At 43.1% G+C, this 19,201-nt stretch overlaps 1 pseudogene; it reads left to right on the forward strand.

Annotated features, from left to right (window-relative positions):
• Positions 1-15,906: 15,906 nt before the first annotated feature.
• On the forward strand, positions 15,907-16,025 carry LOC118609040 (annotated as a pseudogene).
• Positions 16,026-19,201: the final 3,176 nt, after the last annotated feature.

The following is a 19,201-nucleotide window of genomic DNA, read 5'->3' on the forward strand; positions in this document are numbered from 1 at the left end:
ATGCTTTCTAGCTGTACTTGCATTTTACAAGCTTCCTTTGATTTTATTCCATACCTTTCAGACTCCCAACTGGATTTTTCCAGTCTTTTGTATGAGGTATTGATATTTTAGAGATGGGTACACTTTTTCCCTATCTTCCCTAAAGGTAAATTAGCCTCTGGAATTCCGTTACCAGATGATCAGTTTAGCTGGTGTTGCTTAGTTTCCAAGGGCCTGATGGCCTCTCTCCACAGCCTGCACGGCTCCTCCTGGTGTGCGACCCACAGCTCACCCTGCCTGAGGCTCCTGCGACCCGTCTCCTGCTTCTGCCTGGGAACCTGCCACCCCCTGGCTTTGATGCTCCCACATGTAGAGCAGCTCCTCACCCAAGATCAAGGGTGCTTGAGCAGGGGCGTGTCTTTTCTCTCCCCCTCTTCTCCAGCATAGAGGAAGAGCTCAGGTGTTGGTGATGAGTGTGAGGTGCTCCCAGGGAGGCCTGGAGGGAGTGGTTTCACCTGAGCCTCGGCCTCCCCGACTGTCAGGAGAGTGGATTTTTGACATCAGATTTTTTTAATCTAACTCCGACATACTCTCGCTGTTGACCCATGGACAGTTATTTGCCAATTTGCATCTCATTTTCTTCATCTTTAAAATAAGAATGATAGCATTATCCTGTGTCATAGAGTCGTGAGAATTAAGGGAGAAAATGCCCAAACGATTCTCATAATAGTGCCTGTCAGGGATAACCTCACACTGTCACCGCCATCTATGAAATGGGGACACTTTATGGGGCAAACTCAGACGTTAAACAAGCCGAGGGTGGTGAAACGTGCATCCCTTTCACCACGGCTGGCCTGGAGGAGGGCACAGGGCGGAGACGGGGCGGGGGGCGGGGGAGGCCTGAGGACCAGGGGTGTGCAGGGGGCTCCCTCGCCTCCCCACCCCCTCAGCCCACCAGCCATGCCCCAGGACGGAGGAGGCCACCGCAGTGTGCCCCCCACCTCCCCCCAGCCCCTGCCCTTGCAGGTGGGGGTGCTCACTGTGCCTCAGCTTCGCAGCGCTGAGGGCAGTGTCTCGCACCTGTTGCTGGAACCCCATCGCCTGCCCCTTCTCATCCACCTGGCTGGGTCCTTCGGGGAAGCCCCTCTGCAGGCGCCCTTTCTGGTTCACGCGCCCACGTTTCCTTTGCCCCTGGTCCCCTTCCTCCTTCTCTCCCCTCTGGCGGGCTGGCCTTTGGGACGGCGTATCGGAGGGGCTGGACCCGGGTACAGTCCCTCTTCCTCTTGTCCCCTAAACAGCCAACGTTCCAGAAAATGCACAGTTACGTTTCATATGCATCCTCCAACCTCGTCAGGGACACCTTTTCGACATTATCTTGTCACTCTTTAGAGACGACAAAATTGAGCCGCATTGTACCCCCTGGACACTCGTGAAGATTTCATGTAGCGAGTTCACATGAAAGAGAAGACACCTGCGCTTACCCATCGCCACCAAAGCGACCCTCCTGCGGGCGGCCTCGGGGTCTGGTCACTGCAGGGCGGAGGTCCTCCTCTCTCTCATCCCACCTGCTTGTGCTAACGCAGGAGCACCCATGGGAGACACCCTGGACCCCAGGACCGTGGCATACACTACTTAAGATTCTCTGTTTTATTCTCTTCTTTTAGCTTCATGATCGTTGGGATTGGATAGTTATGTTCCCTCCCACACAAATTCAGATTTCATCAAAGATCAACTTTCTATCAGTGACTTTGGAATTGTATCTTATTATGAAAAATCTTTTGTTTTCTAATATTTAAAGATTTCTTTCAAATTTGTATGACTGACACAAAATTTAAAGTAGCCTTATCTTCATGGAAGATTCCAGTTGGTGGCACAAATAGAATGCCGTGGACAGGAACATTAGGGGTAACAATTCTAAACACATAGTTCATGAGAAAATTATCTTCCAGAAGTAGTGAAATGTAAAACATCCTTTTGTATTCTCACCTTCTCTTAGGTATTTTTAAGAAATACCTATATCTCACCAAATTGCCGGGTAATAAGTGCCTTAAAGAGCTGACGAAAAATATGTAAAACATTTTAGATCTCTCACGTGGAATGCATAGGAAGTGAGAACCTGGGGGAGCAATGAAATGAAAAGTAAATAACTGTAGCGCCAAATTACACTTTCTTAAAAATTATTGCATTCCGAAAGTGTTTCCTGAGTTATTTGGTCACGGCCTCTGCATCCACAGCTTGGCGGTGTCTTTCGCTCACCAGCAGTACTTAGAAAAAGCCCGAGAAAAGCTGCGTAGAGGACAACTTCCTTTTTTCGTTTTATTCAGCTGCGCTAAGAATGTCGAACACAGGAAGCGCTGCTTCCTCGACAGCTGCGCGTAAAACCATCACTTTCCTCTCGGTTTCTGAGCCCGGTCTGGTCCACGGGGTCGCGGGGTCAAGACCTGACCCGCCTGCAGGTGAGCCCTGTGTTTACCTGACACACGTGGTGTCCGGCAGGGGGACTGTCCTTTCTCATTAATAGTCAATTCTCTTTCTTTCTCCTATTCTGAAAACTACTCCAGAATATGGACAAAGATGTTTAAAGAGAAGTGAAACTTAGCACACTGTTGTTTCTCTATTATTTCTTTAATTAATTTATTTATTTTTTGAAGGGCAGTTGCTGAAAGAGAACGTAATTGAATCTGTAGGTTACAAGGTTTAGGAAGAAGTATAGAATTTCTTATATATTTACTGATATGCAGAATGGTAATTATAAAACTGTTTTAGTATGTCCCTCCGTTCTTGGTAGGTCAGTAACTGAAATAAACTCTTGCTGTTTGTTTTAAATGCATATACATTTATTTCCATTTCATACTTACCCAAGAGTTTCTATTAAAGATGCTTAGTTGTTATGTGTTAAACATATTTTGAAATCTTTTATGTAAACTGCCTATTATATAAATAAGTTCACCCCCCCACACACACACACACTAGCAACATGGCTAAACAGTGATTTATTCATAGAAAGGATTTATGTAACAATTAAAGAAGTAGTTGGTAGGTGTTATTTTTCTATGATAAGTGAAAAACTAGGATTTACATTGGAGAAAATGATCATGTCATGTAAAAATATACCTATTATTAGAGAAAAGACCTGAATATGATAAAATGTTAAATATATTCGTCTGGCAAATAAAACCATATATGATTTACATTTTCTATTTTTATTTTATCGATCTTATAGTCATTTTTCAATTATAAAAAATTATTCTGAAAATAAAATATTCGATGTTAGAAGATTTGATATATAACTTTAAATGATATTTAAAAATAGTGCAACTACCCTCAAAAACAACATACAATACAGTTAACAGAAAATTTACTTCCAATTAAAATGTCCATGAGTACATTTATTCTGCTAAAGGAAGAATAACTCTACTGTTCACAATAATATTTAATTAAAGCCTTTTCCCTCAGTCAAGAAATTGAATATTGACAGTTTCATATTGTTCAACCTACCAGCATTGGTCTTCAGATTCCATGGGCGGGATTTTCGAAAAAGAGAAGTCAGCGTGAAGCTGGACATAACTGTTCTTTTGGAAAATGGTAATCCAATAGAAAAAGCTAGAGTCCAATTAGAAGAAAGCGCTCCTAGCATTTTATGCCAGTATTCCCTCAAACTCGGCTTTTGGAAGTGGGTTCAAGAGTTTAGGCTGAAAATTATAGTGACGTTGACCTTGTATAGCTCATGAAGGTGAAAAACCACTCTGAGCAATCGTGAAAGTGTATTTCTTCTATAAACGTACCTTCAAATCATTAGAGCCCTTCACAGTTAGGACCTTTATTCATGACTAAAATGTTTGGAGCCCTAGGTGGTAGGGAGAGAGCTGCCCATACAGCTGAGAACTGCATTCCTCACTAGACTTGATTCCAGGATCATCTATTGACAGACCCTGAAGTCTGGGCTATTCCTGAAATCATTTGCATTCCTTAGTTAGGAGCACGTTTTTAAAAGAATTGACCTTTAACGTCACGCACACAGGAAACATCCCTGCTTTGTATTACAGTTTCTATTGTCAATCAGAGCAAAATAATAAAATTTTTAAATAAAAGATGCACTTTCACTGAACGATGCTTTTAGATATGTGAAAAATTCTGACACGAACAAGTAGAAAGAAATGTTGTATTCAAATGAATCTCCCGAAGTGAAAAAAAATCTTTCCCTTTGATCACTTACTGTTTAGAAGCACAGAACTCCAAATCGGGCCCATCTTGGAAATCTCGTTTATTTCCTTTAAGACATTTAATAAGCTCAGATTCTCCTCTGGGAAGATTAGGTTGGTGATGACAGATAGAGAGAAGGAATTCCAAAGCTGTGGTCAGGTGTGAGAGTTATGACCATTATGCTCGTTTAATATCAATCCTTTTATCAAAGCATTAAAAATTTAGCCTGGAAGACAAGTTTTTAAATTGCAATTTTTGAATTGAAAAGTTTTTATTATTGTACTTTTATAAAATCACATTCACCTTTATGTGAGACTCTGGCACACCCCATTTTCATGAGAGACAATTTTATTGAGATTTAAGTCTACGATACCAATTGCTTTTGCGACATCATGCATAGTGAAAAAGTTTGTTAAATTTGAGAAAAAAAAAGCAATAAAGGAAGCTGATTTTAAACTGAACATAAAGTCTGAAACAACTTATTACAAATCATATATACAACCAAACTAAGGAAATTCATTAATATCATGTCTTCATTCCTATTAAACTAAATTTACTAAATGTATTCTTAAAATCGTCTATGGGTACTGTTCCTAATGGTGTAGTCAAATATGAAGAGTGCTTCCACTGGATATTTGGATTTTGCAAGTATTTTGAGACTCTAAATTCGCCCTTCTCCTCACCTCTTTCTCTTTTTCTCACCTCACGTGGATATAGTCCTTCTTCCTGTCTGTATAGTTCATGCTCCATTTAAAGTAGCTAGACCACTGTGAGCTTCCCACAGCACGAATTCCTAAAACACTATGGGTCAAAAGCATAGAATCTCTCAATTAGCATCATGCACAAGAGAGGTGAAGGAGGCCTTCAAACGTCTATTGGTGTGGAACTCTGTTCTTTGACCACAAAAGGACAGGAGAAAACAGAGTCTTCGATGATATCGCTGAGTCTAAAACATCCATCCCTGGAGCTGGGCAGAAACTGGAGGTGAACTGAATTCAGTCAGTAGTTACTGAAATACATTTACGAGGTAAAACTGACAGGTCTTCTTATTGTCTGGAATTGGCCCCATGAGGGAAATAAAAAAATCAAGTCTCCCAGATTTTTGGACAGAGTGACTAGAGGGTGTCATTGCCATTTTGGAGTATGGAGAGTGCTTGGGGAGGGACCGTTTTCAGAGCAGAGTCACAATTCCATTCCCAGTGTTGAGTTTGCCCAAGGCATAAAGGGAGAACTGTCAGGTAAGCACGTGGGTATGGGTACAGGAGTCGGGAGCCTAAGAGAAATGTGAGGACTTGGGAGACCCAACTGGGAGTCACGAGTATGCAGGCGTCACCTCACGCTACAGAACTGGCTGAAGCTGCCTTCAGAGAGTGTACACACACACACACACACACACACACACACACACGCACGCACGCACACGCGCGAGTGGAAAGAAAGGTGCCAGCGCAGAAGCCCTGTTGCGCCTACAGGAAACAGCGGGTTGGCCCGTGAGCAAGGAGACCCAGTTCCAGGGGGTGTCAGAGAGGCGGGAGAAGCTACGTTTGGCCACAGGGTATAAAGTCCGGGAAGGGCTGACGCTGGAGGTTATTGCTGACCTCACGCAAGCATTTTCACTGTCGGAGGGAGCCGAAGCCAGATTCGTGTGGGTGAGAGTGATTGTGTTATTACTCTCTTACTTCAGAAAGAAAGTCTGAGAGAAAAAGTTTAATGTGTTTGAGAATAATCTACTAGCAACAGGGATATAGAGCACAGGAAAATTTTGTGGTAAAGGGGAATCAGGACTCTGTTCCAAGTTAAGATTTTGTTATTTTGCAAATAAAACTATCATCAAAAGAAAGTCATATTCCATTTATCTTACCATTATTTCTAATACATGATTTTGTTTTATTCATATGGCTGTTCTCTACTATTGGAAAAATGGAAAATAATATCTTTTTCTGTTCACCAAAGTATAATTGAGACAGGAATTATATAAAAATATATTTAATACATATCATTATATACAAATAAAATATAGAGTAACATATATTGTTTCTTCACAGGTACTGTATATATGGCACTTAAATATCAAAACCAATGAAAAACTCATGGTTTTATATTTATAAGTTTAATTTCCAAAGGTTGAAACTTGGATGATTGATTTTAGATCTTTCTTCTTTTCTAGTTTAGGCCCCCACTACTATAAATTCCCCTCTTAGTACGGCTTTTGTTGTGTGCCACACATTTCGATAAGCTGTTTTTTTATTCTGATCTATTTCAAAATATTTTAAAATAGTTTGTGATTTCTTCTTTGAAATGCCAATGTGAACTTAAACAGACTTTAAGAAAACAATATCTGAGTTCAACTTTACTCACTAGCCTGGAGAATTGTAATTCAAATTGTAATGACAGCGCATGTTATTGTTTCTACTGGGGTAAGACACACGCCCCTGGTATGACACACCGTGTGGAAAATTGCACACATACTTGGATGTGGTATATACACACGACACGCACTAGGTACTCAATAAACAGCAGCCTTTAAATAGGTAGTTGTGCTTAATTATTTAGGCAAATAATTGGGTAAATAATGAGTGCTTAATAAAGATCTGTTCATTTAAAAGATGAGAAATAGACAAGCGACATTTCATTGTTAATACTTACACATTTCAGTTCACACTGAAGTAACTAAGGTCCTTAGCTGGAATCACCTTTACGAAGCATAGGAAAAAATGTGAGAAAAGTGGATTTCTTTGTATTAAATTCCAGTAAAATTAATTACATGTCACTGTGTAATTACTACAAAGGCAAACCTCTTAAAGATAAGTCAGGTTAAACATTAGCATACCGGACACAGCAAAAATGCATTTCCACCTAGCTTAAGTTAATTAAAAACACAATATAAATGATTTTTCCAACGTTGTTTTTTTCTTGTGTAAAAGGAGCACTCAGCAGGGATTTCTTGTTCTTTGGCTTGTTGAAAACAGAGAGCTTGAGGAAGGGTTTTCAGTATCTAATGTCTCTTGGCTTGGGAAGCACCGTGCCCAAAGTGTTTTTGCCCTCATGTTAAAAAAAAAAAAAAAAAAAAAAGCCACAAAAGGGCGTTCTTGCAGAAGCCATATCTCTGCAAAATTCAACAAAAGGCAGGGGGTACAGTTTCCAGCTGCTCTAAGCCTGGCATTTTTCTTTCCGGATTTCTGATTAAAATTCTTAATCGGGTTGGTAAATTCCTCCTATGTCTCAGTAAAACTAAAATACTTATCAAATGGATGTGCCTAGTACACAAGTGCAGAGAAATACTCACCTAAAACTCTAGTGGCTCCAAACCCACAATGAATCCCTTCAGTGACATGGTATAACCGCAAAACCTTACAAGTTTCATTTCAGTGTGTTCGATTGACCTAAAAATGACAACGGCGGTTGTTGGGGAGCTCGTTAGTGTAGAGGGCTGGACGCTGACTCATGCGAGCATCGGGAGGAAGGCCAGATGCTCACTCACATTCGACTCGGTCTGCGCTGCAGGTGGCGGGAATGCGTCGAGCGACGTTTGATGAAGAATTGTTTCCTAGAGCCCTAGCGCTTCTGGTATCTTGTCTCAGATATTGTGTTCTGGATCTGATATTACAGTTAAGTAGAGCTGACTGTAACGGAAGACATTTGACAGTGTTGTATTTTGTTATTGGAATCAACTAAACTGCAGAGAATTCCTCCCCAACTTTTAGGGTTCATTTCCACGTGGAGTTGCTCTCACTTCCTTGCATTCCACGGCTGACATCATGGAATTTCTTTGTCTCCAGACATTGCTGCGGATACAAAAAAAAAACAAGACAAAACAAAAAGAATGTGTTTTCAATTCATTTATGTTGACGTATTCTTTAACCAGTGGTTGAAGTAAATTCTTAAATCGGCAAATCCACTTGTATTTGTATTTTTCCTGGTTTTTTGTTTGTTCATTCTGGTGTCATTTCATGACCTTCAGGGTGGCCTTGGCAACAGTTTTGTTCCTGAAAAGCCAGGGGAACAACCTGAAATCATTGTGTTTTGTTAGTGGAGGAAGCTGGAAAAAGTGATTTTTGGCAGACACTTAGTTAATATACCTAACGCAGGAGCCCCAAGCTTGGAGCTTGCACCTGGGTTTGGATATTCCCGAAGACCCACAAAGACCAGCGGGATGAGAACCCCCGTTTATTACGCACGAGGCGGGGAAGCTTCAGCAGCGGTTGGAGCTGCAGGGATAAAGCCGCTGACCGGGAGCAAGCAGAGTCTCCGTGCCCACAAGCAGAGGGAGGGGCTCCCTCCTGGGGGAGCAGCCACCCTCCCCGACTGAGGGGAGCAAGATGTGCGGCTGGTCGCAGGAGCAGGTGACAGCCACGGGAGCCGCAGGAAACGTCTTGGGCAGAAGCTCTGCGGAAAGCCCTGGGGCCCCTGGCGCGCCGCCCTCCGCGGCTGCTGGCCGGGCAGCCGGCAGTCCTCCGAGCGCGTGGAGCGGCCGTGTTCTGAGTCAGCCCCACGGTATGAGTTCATAGCAAGCGGACGTATTTCATGACTAAGAGTGGTGGACGGAACACGTGGGAGAGAGATTCTGTCCAATTCTCTGCCTCTAAATTCTTAACCGCCTGTTATTTATACTCCAGTAATATCTACCGCTTTTCTGCCAACCTACAAAGTGTGCTGTGGTCTTGGTGAGAGAATTCATGTAATTGTAGAGTGTATAGAGTGTTGTTAGATTTTCCAAGTTTACGAAGGTGTTTAAATTTCTGAAAGATAAATTGTTTGGAATGTGTGTTATAAATTTATGATTTTGTAAAACAAGAGTGAAATTTAATAGACAATATGTGTTTTCGATTACATTCTCTTCCATAGGTGTTCTCCTCCTGTCTGAGATCCGGGGCGCCAGGGAGAAGGGGGCTCCGTGAGGGGCGTGCCTAGTGGGCTGGACGGGGCGTGCAGAAAGGCGTGTGAACACCCAGGGAGATGTGCACTTGGCCCCACGCTGTGCCGGCCACACAGTGGTGACCAGGGCCCATCACGCCAAGCGAGGCTGGCGCAGAGCACCCTACTCACTCCTCGGGATTCCTCGGCCTCAGGAATAGGAAGTACACACGGTGACTGTTGAAGTCTAAAGAAGAAAATGAACAAAATTCTGCAGTTCGCCTTTCATGTAAAATGAGAGAGGAGAGAGATATTTTCATACTGTCTTCCTGCGTACCCCGGGCGTCACCGTAACAAGCTGCTCGCACGTGCGATCCCACTGTTGCTAGACCCTACACCTTGTTAAAGGCCTCTTCATTGTGCTATGGATGTACAGACTGCGGACTCTGACCACAGGCGAGACGGGTACCGGGCCCCACGGTGGTTCCCTCTGCGTCCGCCCCCAGAGGTCTCGACGCTGCAGAACGATCACCTTGGTCTCTCTTCAGACTGTGTTTCCAGAGAACGAGGACTGGTCACCACATCCCCACGGGCGAAGGGACAGCCCGCTGAGAACCAGCTGCCGCCCGCGGCTCACAGCCAAGGGAGGCTCCTTCGCGCTGCGGCAAGCTTGTCTCGTTTGGGCCTGAAGATACCTCACGAAATGAAGCTCATGTTCAGACACAGGTGAATGTCTGTAAATTTCCACCAAGGCAATTTATTGGTAATTTTAAAAAGTAAGGACCAGAGTTTAAAATCTATATAATAGTTTTATAGAAAGTATTTAAAAAGCACGTTAAAAACAGCCCCATCCCTACATCCCTAGTTTACCTGACCGCCAAGGTCGGCCAGCTGTGGTAGTAGTTGCTTCCGCCCGTGGACAGAGCAGAATTTCAGTCACTTCCACTGGTAAAAGAATAACAGTCGGTCATAGCAATCATCTCAAAGCGGTATTAGCAGACATCATTACAAAGAGAGTTTAATTTGATGTACAACTATGCATAATTATATATAGGCTTAAAAATAAAACATTATTCTATAAAATGCTAACTCTGACGACTGAACTTCGGTCACTGGGAAGCACAGACCCGGCTGGCGGCAGACGCGGACCGCCCCTGCCCGCGGCCGTGGTCTCCCAGGCGCTGTGTCCCGGAGAGAAGGGGGAAGCCTTCCTCTCCAAACATACTCTGCCTAATCATTTCTTTTAGGGAGCGATGAATGTGCTTACCATGCGTGTCGATAGACTTGGGTAAAGGTGAATTTCAAATCCTTTCTTTGAAAGTGTCAAGCAGATCTGCTTCGCCCCGCAAAGGACCCTGGCGGACCCCCCGGCCGCACTGAGGGCGCACCAGGAGCCCTCCCGGGAGCAGCCGCTGCCCCTGCCGCTGAAGAGCCAGGGCTTTGATCCTCTGTGGGTCCTGGTGACCCGGGCTCCACAAACAAACCTCCTTGTACACTCCACCTGCAATGTTATGCCTGGCTGGAGGGAACAGTGGCCCTGTGGTCACTGTGGCCAGTGGTGTTTGCTGGGAGAACGGACTAGCTAACTTGTTTTGGTTTTGCATGAATACACCCCTCTGGCAAGCCATGTGGCCTAAAGAGTTTCTTAGGTGTCACACTTACGGAGGCGGCAGCTCGCTCTTGCAAGCACCCCACGTCCCTGTGGGCTAAGCTTTCATGTCACAAAGACACAGACAAGGGAACCGCCCTTGCGGCAATTTGCCTGTCTGCCTGTCTTCCTTCCTTTCCTCCTCCTGTCCTCTGAAAGAAGAGACTATCAGGCCACGTCCCTGAGACTGTTCATTGTACCGTTCCTATTACATTTCCCGGAAATTCAGACCCACGAGTTCACATAAATGTCTACAGCAGGAGGTGAAGGGTCAGTGAGGCAGCCGGCCCTAACCCTGCGCTGAATGGTGCTCGCTCGAGGCCTCCTTGCCCCGCACCCCACCTCCTCCCCTTCCCCACGTCTCGAGTAGAAATGAGTATGTCGTGAGCAAACCTGGGCCGGTGTGTGTTCAGGGGTAACGGCAGCGGGGGTGTGGTCCTGCCCAGCTCCTAGAGTGGGGGACCCCGGCGCCAAGGGTCCTGGGGACTTGGGGGCACTCAGTCCCACTCAGGACGTGGGGCCAGGTAACCCATGGGGAGTCATCTTTTACGCGACCTGGGGTGCACACAGCAGTCGTGAGGGTGACCGTCTCTTCACATCGGGGTTTGTAAATCTAAGGGTTGGTGAACACATCCTTGAAGAAGAAAATAAGCTTGAATTAAACCTCTCTCACGACAATACACCTCTAGTAAACTACAGAGAAGGAATAGCCAAAAAATCGCCAAGTAGCACTAAGAGCTGGCCTCGTCCGCAGCACCAATTCTAGTAAAAAAGTTCTCTAATCAGTCCTCTGCTGCCAGATGCTGATTTTTAGAGACTTTTGGGGGTGGGTGGGTGGGTGGGGGTAGAACTCTTTGTTTTAAAGCGGGGTATATATAAAATTCAATATGTACTATGCTGATTAAATCCAATATAACCAGGAAAATTAATAATCTTTTTATGTAAAAGGAACTATGCCAACTCCCAAAGGGCATTAAAAAGATCAGATCTTTAAAAATTTTTCTTTGTGAAGGGGGGAGGGGTGAAAATCTAATTGTATCTTTGGTTTCCTTTTTCTTTTTCACCGGAAATATGATTTTCGTTTCTTCCTTGCTATGTGCACCTGATCTTTTCTTGATGTCACTCCAGACTTAATGCAGCTGCTTTCTGGTTTTCACTTGGTTGTTTTAGCGCTCACTTTAAAGCCAGTCGGCACCGTGGGTCCCTGACTGCTACCTTGCTGTGGATCTCCGGTAGGGACAAAGTGCTGCATGGTGCAGGGCAGAGATTTATAAGGAGCTCCGCAGACGCCCAGCAAGCCCGCCCTCTCTCAGCACCATGCACGCCCACAAACAAGCACCGAGAGGAATTTCTGCTTAAGGAGATGATCTGAGCACTTTTTTTTTCATTCGAGGGAATTACTTCCGTGATGAAAACACACATGTCCTGGTTTGTCTAGCTGCCATAGGAAAATAAATGCTATCTCCCACGTCCAAAACCTTCTTCATGAGATCATTGACGATTCTGTACCGCCTTCTCTGAAGAGGGTGTTTTTCCTCTCTGTTCTGGCCGTGTTAGTGCAAACACACTGGTCTTCCTTAGGCCCTAAAGTTCCCAACTGAAACGGGTTTTTCCCGTTTCCGAAATCACTGTGCCTCTTTGAACCTGCAAAGCAACCGTTTCAAAGTGGCCTGCGTCTGTCCTGCAGAGACTTTCGAGGGCACACAAAGCTTATTGACGCTTTTTGTTAGAAGAGGCCATAGATAATTACGAGACTGCTCAAATGTTAAATTAAACTCCCAGTTTATCAACGGCATAGTCTTCTGTTATAACTAGATTCCTTGTACTTTCATTAGTTGTTAGTTCAAATTAGTTATTTAAGATAAATGAAAACTGTCAGTTTGAGTCTTATTGGACTATATCTTGAATGTGAGACACAGGCATCGTAACCAAGTTTTTTGATTGAGCTCAGCACAGGGCAAGCAACATTTCCTTCAGAGTCTGAAAGAGAAAACCATTCATCTGCTTCTTCCCGAACAGTGTGATGGAACTGGTTTTGAAGGGGGGCGTAGCCTCGCGCAGAGGACCCGTCAGCGAGCGCAGTCCCCTCCCCGCCGCCTTCCCCACCTCTCCGCCTCCTCTGTGTTTGGGGGCTCCTCCTCACAGCAGTCAGGGCCCCGAGGACACTCCGCGACAGCGATGTGGGTTCTGCTCCACTCAGCGCATGGCCCTCCCCAACACGTGGCGATCCAGCACCTGACACGGCCAAGTGCAACTGATAGACCGAATCTTCAATTTCATTTAATTTAAATTGTAAGGTTCATGGCTGCCGTCAGGGTAATATGCCTTTACAGTTGTTTCCCTCTGGCTAGTTAAGGACATATTCTCCTCAGAAATAATTTTAGAAGATTATAGTTCTTGGCCCAAAATGAGGAAGAGACATCTGAGCAGTTATTACAATGTAACAAATTTTACACATCATCTTTCTATAGCTTAATAACTCGATGTAGACTTAAGAACTTTAAAAGTTTTTCTTATGCCTAAGTATGATCATAAGAAATAGAAAAATTTCAGATGAGCATATGTTCCATAGACCATACCTGGAGATAGAAGCGATTTAATCATTATTATGGTATGATAATAGAATTGATACAGCTTGACATTACCAATATTTATTATAAATAAAAAGCAATCTGTCTAGCTGATCTGACATTTGTTTTCTACGTGACTCTTAGAAGTTGCTAGCTCAGCAGTCTGGTGATACATGGACATTGTTAATGCTCCCTCAACTGTTCGTGAGTGAACAGATTTTTCTATTTCTCGTATCACTTACATGTCTTCCTTTTTAAAAACATGCCAGGCATTGTGCGTCTCACTGATTATAATCAGCCTTCGTCCTATGAAGAGATCGTTTATTACATTGGAAACGCTACCAGTCTTGAGCATGATGTTCGCATGGATTTTTCACACGCGGTTTTATTATGCATAGGTAGTTTTCTTTCATTCTTGTTTGGTAGAGTTTTGTTTTGTTTTTTAATTATAAAAGGGTTTGAATTTTGTCAAAGTTTTTTCTGCATCAATTGAGATGATGCGATTTTTTTTCAGCAATGTTATGTTGATCAGTTTTTTAATATTGACCCATCCTTGCATTCCAGGAATAAATTTCACTTGGTGAGGGTATAAAATCCTTTTATTATGCTACTCAATTCTGTTTCCTAGTATTTTGGTGAGAGTTATTTTTTTCTTTTTTGCATCAATGTTCATAGGGGATGGTCTATAGTTTTCCTTGTTTAAAAATTTTATTTAAGTATAGTTGGCATACAATATTATAATAGTTTCAAGTGTGAAACAAGGTAGTTTGACGTTTCTATACCTTGTAATATGATCACTGCAATAAATCTAGTAACCATAAGAGGTAACAGCTTCCAGTTATAAATAATGAGCCTCGGGGATGTAGTATGTATACAGCACAGGGAATATAGTCCATACAGTGGCTTTGTCTGACTTTGGTATCAGGATTATACTGATCTCATAGAATCAGTTAGGATGTCTGAGACGGTTATCCAATTTCTTGGCACACAATTACTTATAGTATCCTCATAATCTTATTCATTACTGCAGACTTTATGGTAATGTCTATACTTTTTTCTTAGCCCACTGAACTATACTTGTGTTAATTTTCTCGAGTTTTTCTAAGAACCAATATTTGGTTTCATGTATTTTCTCTATTGTTTTCATCTATTCTCTATTTTGTCCTTCTCTGTTTTAACCTTTATTATTTTCTTCCTTTTGGTAGCTATGCATTTAGTTTGTTCTCTTTCTAATTTCTTAAGTTGTAAAGCCAGGTTCTTGAGTCAAGGGTTTTTGTTTGTTTTATAACATAAGCATTTATAGCTCTACATTTTCCCCAACACCATTTTCACTGTGTTCCATGAGTTATTTTTGCTTTACTCTTCTCTGAACCTTTCTACTTTCCCTTGTGATTTCTTTTTTGATTCATTTAAAAGTGTTGGTTTAAAGTGTATTGTACAATTTCCACAATTTTGTAATTATTCTTTTTTAATTTTTGATTTTGATTTCTACTTCATCCTATTACAAACAGAAAAGATAATTTACAGCATATCTATATTTTTAAATCTATTGAGACTTGTTCTGTGGCCTCATATATGGTCTATACCTCCAAATATGGTATGTAATATTTGGGTTATTATGCTACTTCATAAACTATCTGTTAATGGTTCTCTGAGAAATCAGAAGCTATTTGGACTCACGTCTCTCCCCATGTTGCCGCATTCCCTATCTGGGAAGAAGAGCCATGATTCCTCAGACAAGCATATTTTTGCAAATATAGGAAGACGAGTTATTGAGTGTTTAATGGGACGGAATAACACCAAGGAATCCAGTGTTGTCTCATGCTTCTTGACATCTGGAAAAAAGGAAAATGGTGCAGTTGGCCTGTACTTGGAGGATTTTTAAAAAAGTATTTGTTATTAGAAGTTTATAATGATTATAATCAATATATGATATTATTCAAAATTTTCTAACCCAAAAAAATTTATCATAAGATGCCTTCTAATGTGTGTGTCAAATTAATCTGTGAATTGATTCTTATTATAATACAACACAATTTAACTAGATATCTTAGAAGAGTGGATGACAAGAAACACCTGTGAAATTACAAAACGGTGAGCTGGTGCCATCTGTGCAGGAAGAATATGCCTTCGATGAGCCTATGACATAACTTAACTAATGTGTTAAAGTTACTTGTTTATGTGTCTGTCTCTACGCTGAGTCTGTGATGTCCTCAAGGGCACTGGCACCATCTTAACTCTTTTCTGTATGTGTCTGGCAAACAGCAAATACCAAATTTATGTCTCAGTGAACCAAGGAGTAAATGGACGGGTGTTTAGTGTAGTGTGTACACACAGAGTCACTTATTTAGAGCACCCAGACATAGCAAATGTAAGTTACTAAGACCATCAGGCCATAAAACTGATGGTCTTTATAGGTGGTGTTGGGACTAAAACTCAAGGAAAGTAGTTGTTGTTGTCCTTTCTGTAAAGTGCATGCAGGTCGGCATCAACGCTGATGTATCACGTACACACGATACAGAGAGCAGGGCATGAAAGGACCACCTATTGTGCATTGCACATAAAACAATCACTTTGAGATGTCTATCACCTACAACGTAGCTACTGTACCTGTTTGTCTCATGTAAACCTTTGTTTAAAACAGTCACTTCTGTCCACGGCCACGTCACCCTGAACTCGCCTGAGCCCATCTAATCTCGGAAGCTAAGCAGGGTCGGGCCTGGTTAGTACTTGGATGGCAGACCACCTAGGAAGACCAGGTGCTGCAGGCATAAAAATAAATAAATAAATAACCTGACACTTCCTCTTAAATGTGTGGTCCAAGATAAAGTGCTTCTTCGGATTCTACCTTCAAGGCATAAAAAGAAAAATATTTCCACTGATGAAATAAGAAATTCGTTACCCACTTGTTGAAGTTTCATGGAGAGAATGTTTACAGTAGATACATTATTGCCAAGCTATTGAAAGGAAGGCAGACACCAGAGATAAGATTTCATCTGGTGCCATGTGTCTGGAAGGGCCATTCTTGCGAACTTGGAGTACAGGAGTAAGAGAATTTCAGGGTTGTGTTTCCGTAGATGCCTAGAAATACTGTGTGAGTACAAAACATGTTTGCGCTGTGAGTACTTAACTGTAAAAGCAGCCTTTTAAAAGCAACATTTTTATGGAAGTTTGACAACTAGTTAGTTTGGATAACCGAAGATAACTATAAAAGTTAAGTTGGTTTGAAAATATTATTCCACAATATTAAATAATTTGAACAATTCTCTCTCCTTTTTAGTTCTTTCTATTCCATGGACCTGTGTACAAATAGTTTCTTTTCTCGATCCTGGGCTTCCACCTCCCAGGGACACAGGCGAGGTCAGTGTGTCCCCTGAGGGCACACAAGCTCTTCCGCGCGCGTCTCTAAGCTGCAAGGACCCGAAACCCAAGGCAGGAGCTTCGAGTTCACCAGCAGCAGCATCAGTGCTGCTTTCTCAGGAAGCGGAGGAGCTTCTTGCCATTGCCGGAGGACAGCAAGAGCACCACGCGGGGGCCAGAGCACTGACCCCGCGGGCCCTTCCCTCCGTGGGCTTGGGACCCCACAGCTGTGCAGCGACGTGCAGTCTGCTGCGCTCCCTGACCCAGCATCTGTCCTCACGCCCAAGGCCAGTGCCTCATTCCCCCTATTTCCACCAGACAGCTGCTCAGGGCCGGGCCCACATCTAGCCAACACCACGTGCTATCTCCTGGGTGCTCCGAGGGGTTCAAGAATGAGAATGCAACCAAAGCCAGGCCAAAAGCATTTAAAACCACGACTTTTCATGGAGACTAAGGGAAGGAGAATAGTCGGTGAGTGGCTGTCAGCCTGGAGTGGCCAGAGGTCCTGGTTCATGGAGGGACTGTGTCTGTGAGGGGGACCACCCAAAGGCGCTTTAGCAGGATGGAGGGGTGGAGAGGGACCAGGTCCTACTGCGAGAGTATGAGACCCTGAACCTGCCAGGTCCAAACCAACTACTTAAACTTGCCTCTTGCAAGTATTAATTTATTTCTACTATTTAAAAATTATTAATTCATATTATTTCAGCATGTATGCCTAGTTCTTTGCAGTCAAAAAGTCCTAGCTGACACAGCAGGATCGATAACCCATGAGACTCCTCTGCACAGTACCCTGAGGCAGCTGGGCTGGGGGAGATGAAGACACTGGGTGGGGTCAGATCTTAGGGAAGCTGCGGATCAGCTCTGTCCCCATCCCTTCCTTGTCCTGGCAGAGGGAAACCCTGGAACAATGAGAGGAGAACCAGCAGGGGGAAGAGGTCTTGCACAGCCCTTCCGAGAGGAAGCGGTTATCCCCATCTGCCAGATGAGGAGACAGAGTTTTACCTAAAGTCACACATCCAGTAAGTGGCAAAGCCAGAAGTCCGCTCCGTGCGTGTCTGGGATTCAGGGACTCCCCCACAGGGAAGCTGCCACCCTTGACTCCATTCTGAGCAGCCAAGAAGTTCTTGTCAGTAGGAAGGGAACATGGGCAAAGGCAGACCAGTGCTCTGGACTGAAAAAGAACAGATTTCAGAAGGTCAGAGGACAGCAGGGAGCAGAGGTGGAGAAGTTGTTCTTATGGGAACCTGGTGGGAGGCCAGGCCACCTTCTCCCTCTCTACCTGTCCCCTAGCTGCCTGTCCAAGTCCTAGTACAAAAACCAGCTTGGGCGAGTTCATGGCAAGCTGGACCATTAGGTTATGTGCATATTTTCTTCAAAGAGAATGACCGAGATTCAAACCAAAGTGTCAAGGACTATTTGGATTCCTCTATTTGTCCAGGATCCTGTGTTAATGTAGGATCCTGGACTCAGAACAGAGCTAGAATTAGTCTTCAGTTTAAATAACTATAACACGGAGATAATACATTTCCTGCCTCATTTGGCAAATGGAAGGAATACATTAGATGAGGCATGTGTAGGTCATGAAAAGTTATTCGTCATCCTCTGCTGCCATTTCGTGCGCATTTTTGGAATAACCACCGAGTAGATGTTGTCAAGTGTAGGTCATCATGATTATTCCTTCTCCCAAATTTTCCACCAGATGGCAGCAGAGAACATGCAAGTGTATATCATCATAAAAATTTAATTTCTGCTGCCTTCTGTTTGGCATTTTGAGAATAACATCCGAATGTAGGTCATCATGAAAATTTATTTTCTGCCCTCATCTCATTGCTTTGGTATAACACCAGAGCGCATGTAATTAAGAGGTAGTCTCTGCTGCCATCCGGTGGATATTTTGGGAATAAGGTTACAATGCAGGTCATGGAAACATTTCCACAATTATCTTGTGTGCATTTTGAAAATAACACCCCAAGGTATGTCTTTATGAAAATTTTTTCTCTGCTGTCATTATGTGTACATCTCAGGAAAAAACACACGAGTGCATGTCATGAAATTATGCTCTGTTTACTATCTCGTGGGCATTTTGAAAATAACATCCAAGTATATGTCATCATAAAATTTTATTTTCAGCTGCGATCTGGTGAATACACACAAGAGTATGACACTGTGAAAATTTATTATCTGCCCTCATAAAAAGTTATTCTTTGTTGAAATCGCATGGGTATTTTGGAAAAAACACCAGAGTGTATGTCAGAAAAAAATTCGTTCTCTGCTGCTGTCTTGTGTGCATTTTGGGAAGAACTCTCGTGTGTATATTATCATGAATAGTCATTCTCTGCTGCCATCTGGTGGGCATTTTATAAAGAAGACCATAGCACATGTCATGAATAATTTCAACTGCTATCTCTTGTGCATTTTGAAAATGATACATAAGGGCATGTCGTTGTGAAAAGTTACTGTCCGTGGCTATTTCATGTGCATCTTGGGAAAATCAGGGAAGTGCATGGCATGAAAAACTGTCTTCTGCTGCCACTTCCTGCCCTTTTGAAAATTACAAACTGGTATATGTCATCATAAAAATTAATTT

This window comes from Rousettus aegyptiacus, unplaced genomic scaffold, assembly GCF_014176215.1.
Source record: "Rousettus aegyptiacus isolate mRouAeg1 unplaced genomic scaffold, mRouAeg1.p scaffold_m13_p_10, whole genome shotgun sequence".
NCBI lineage: Eukaryota > Metazoa > Chordata > Mammalia > Chiroptera > Pteropodidae > Rousettus > Rousettus aegyptiacus.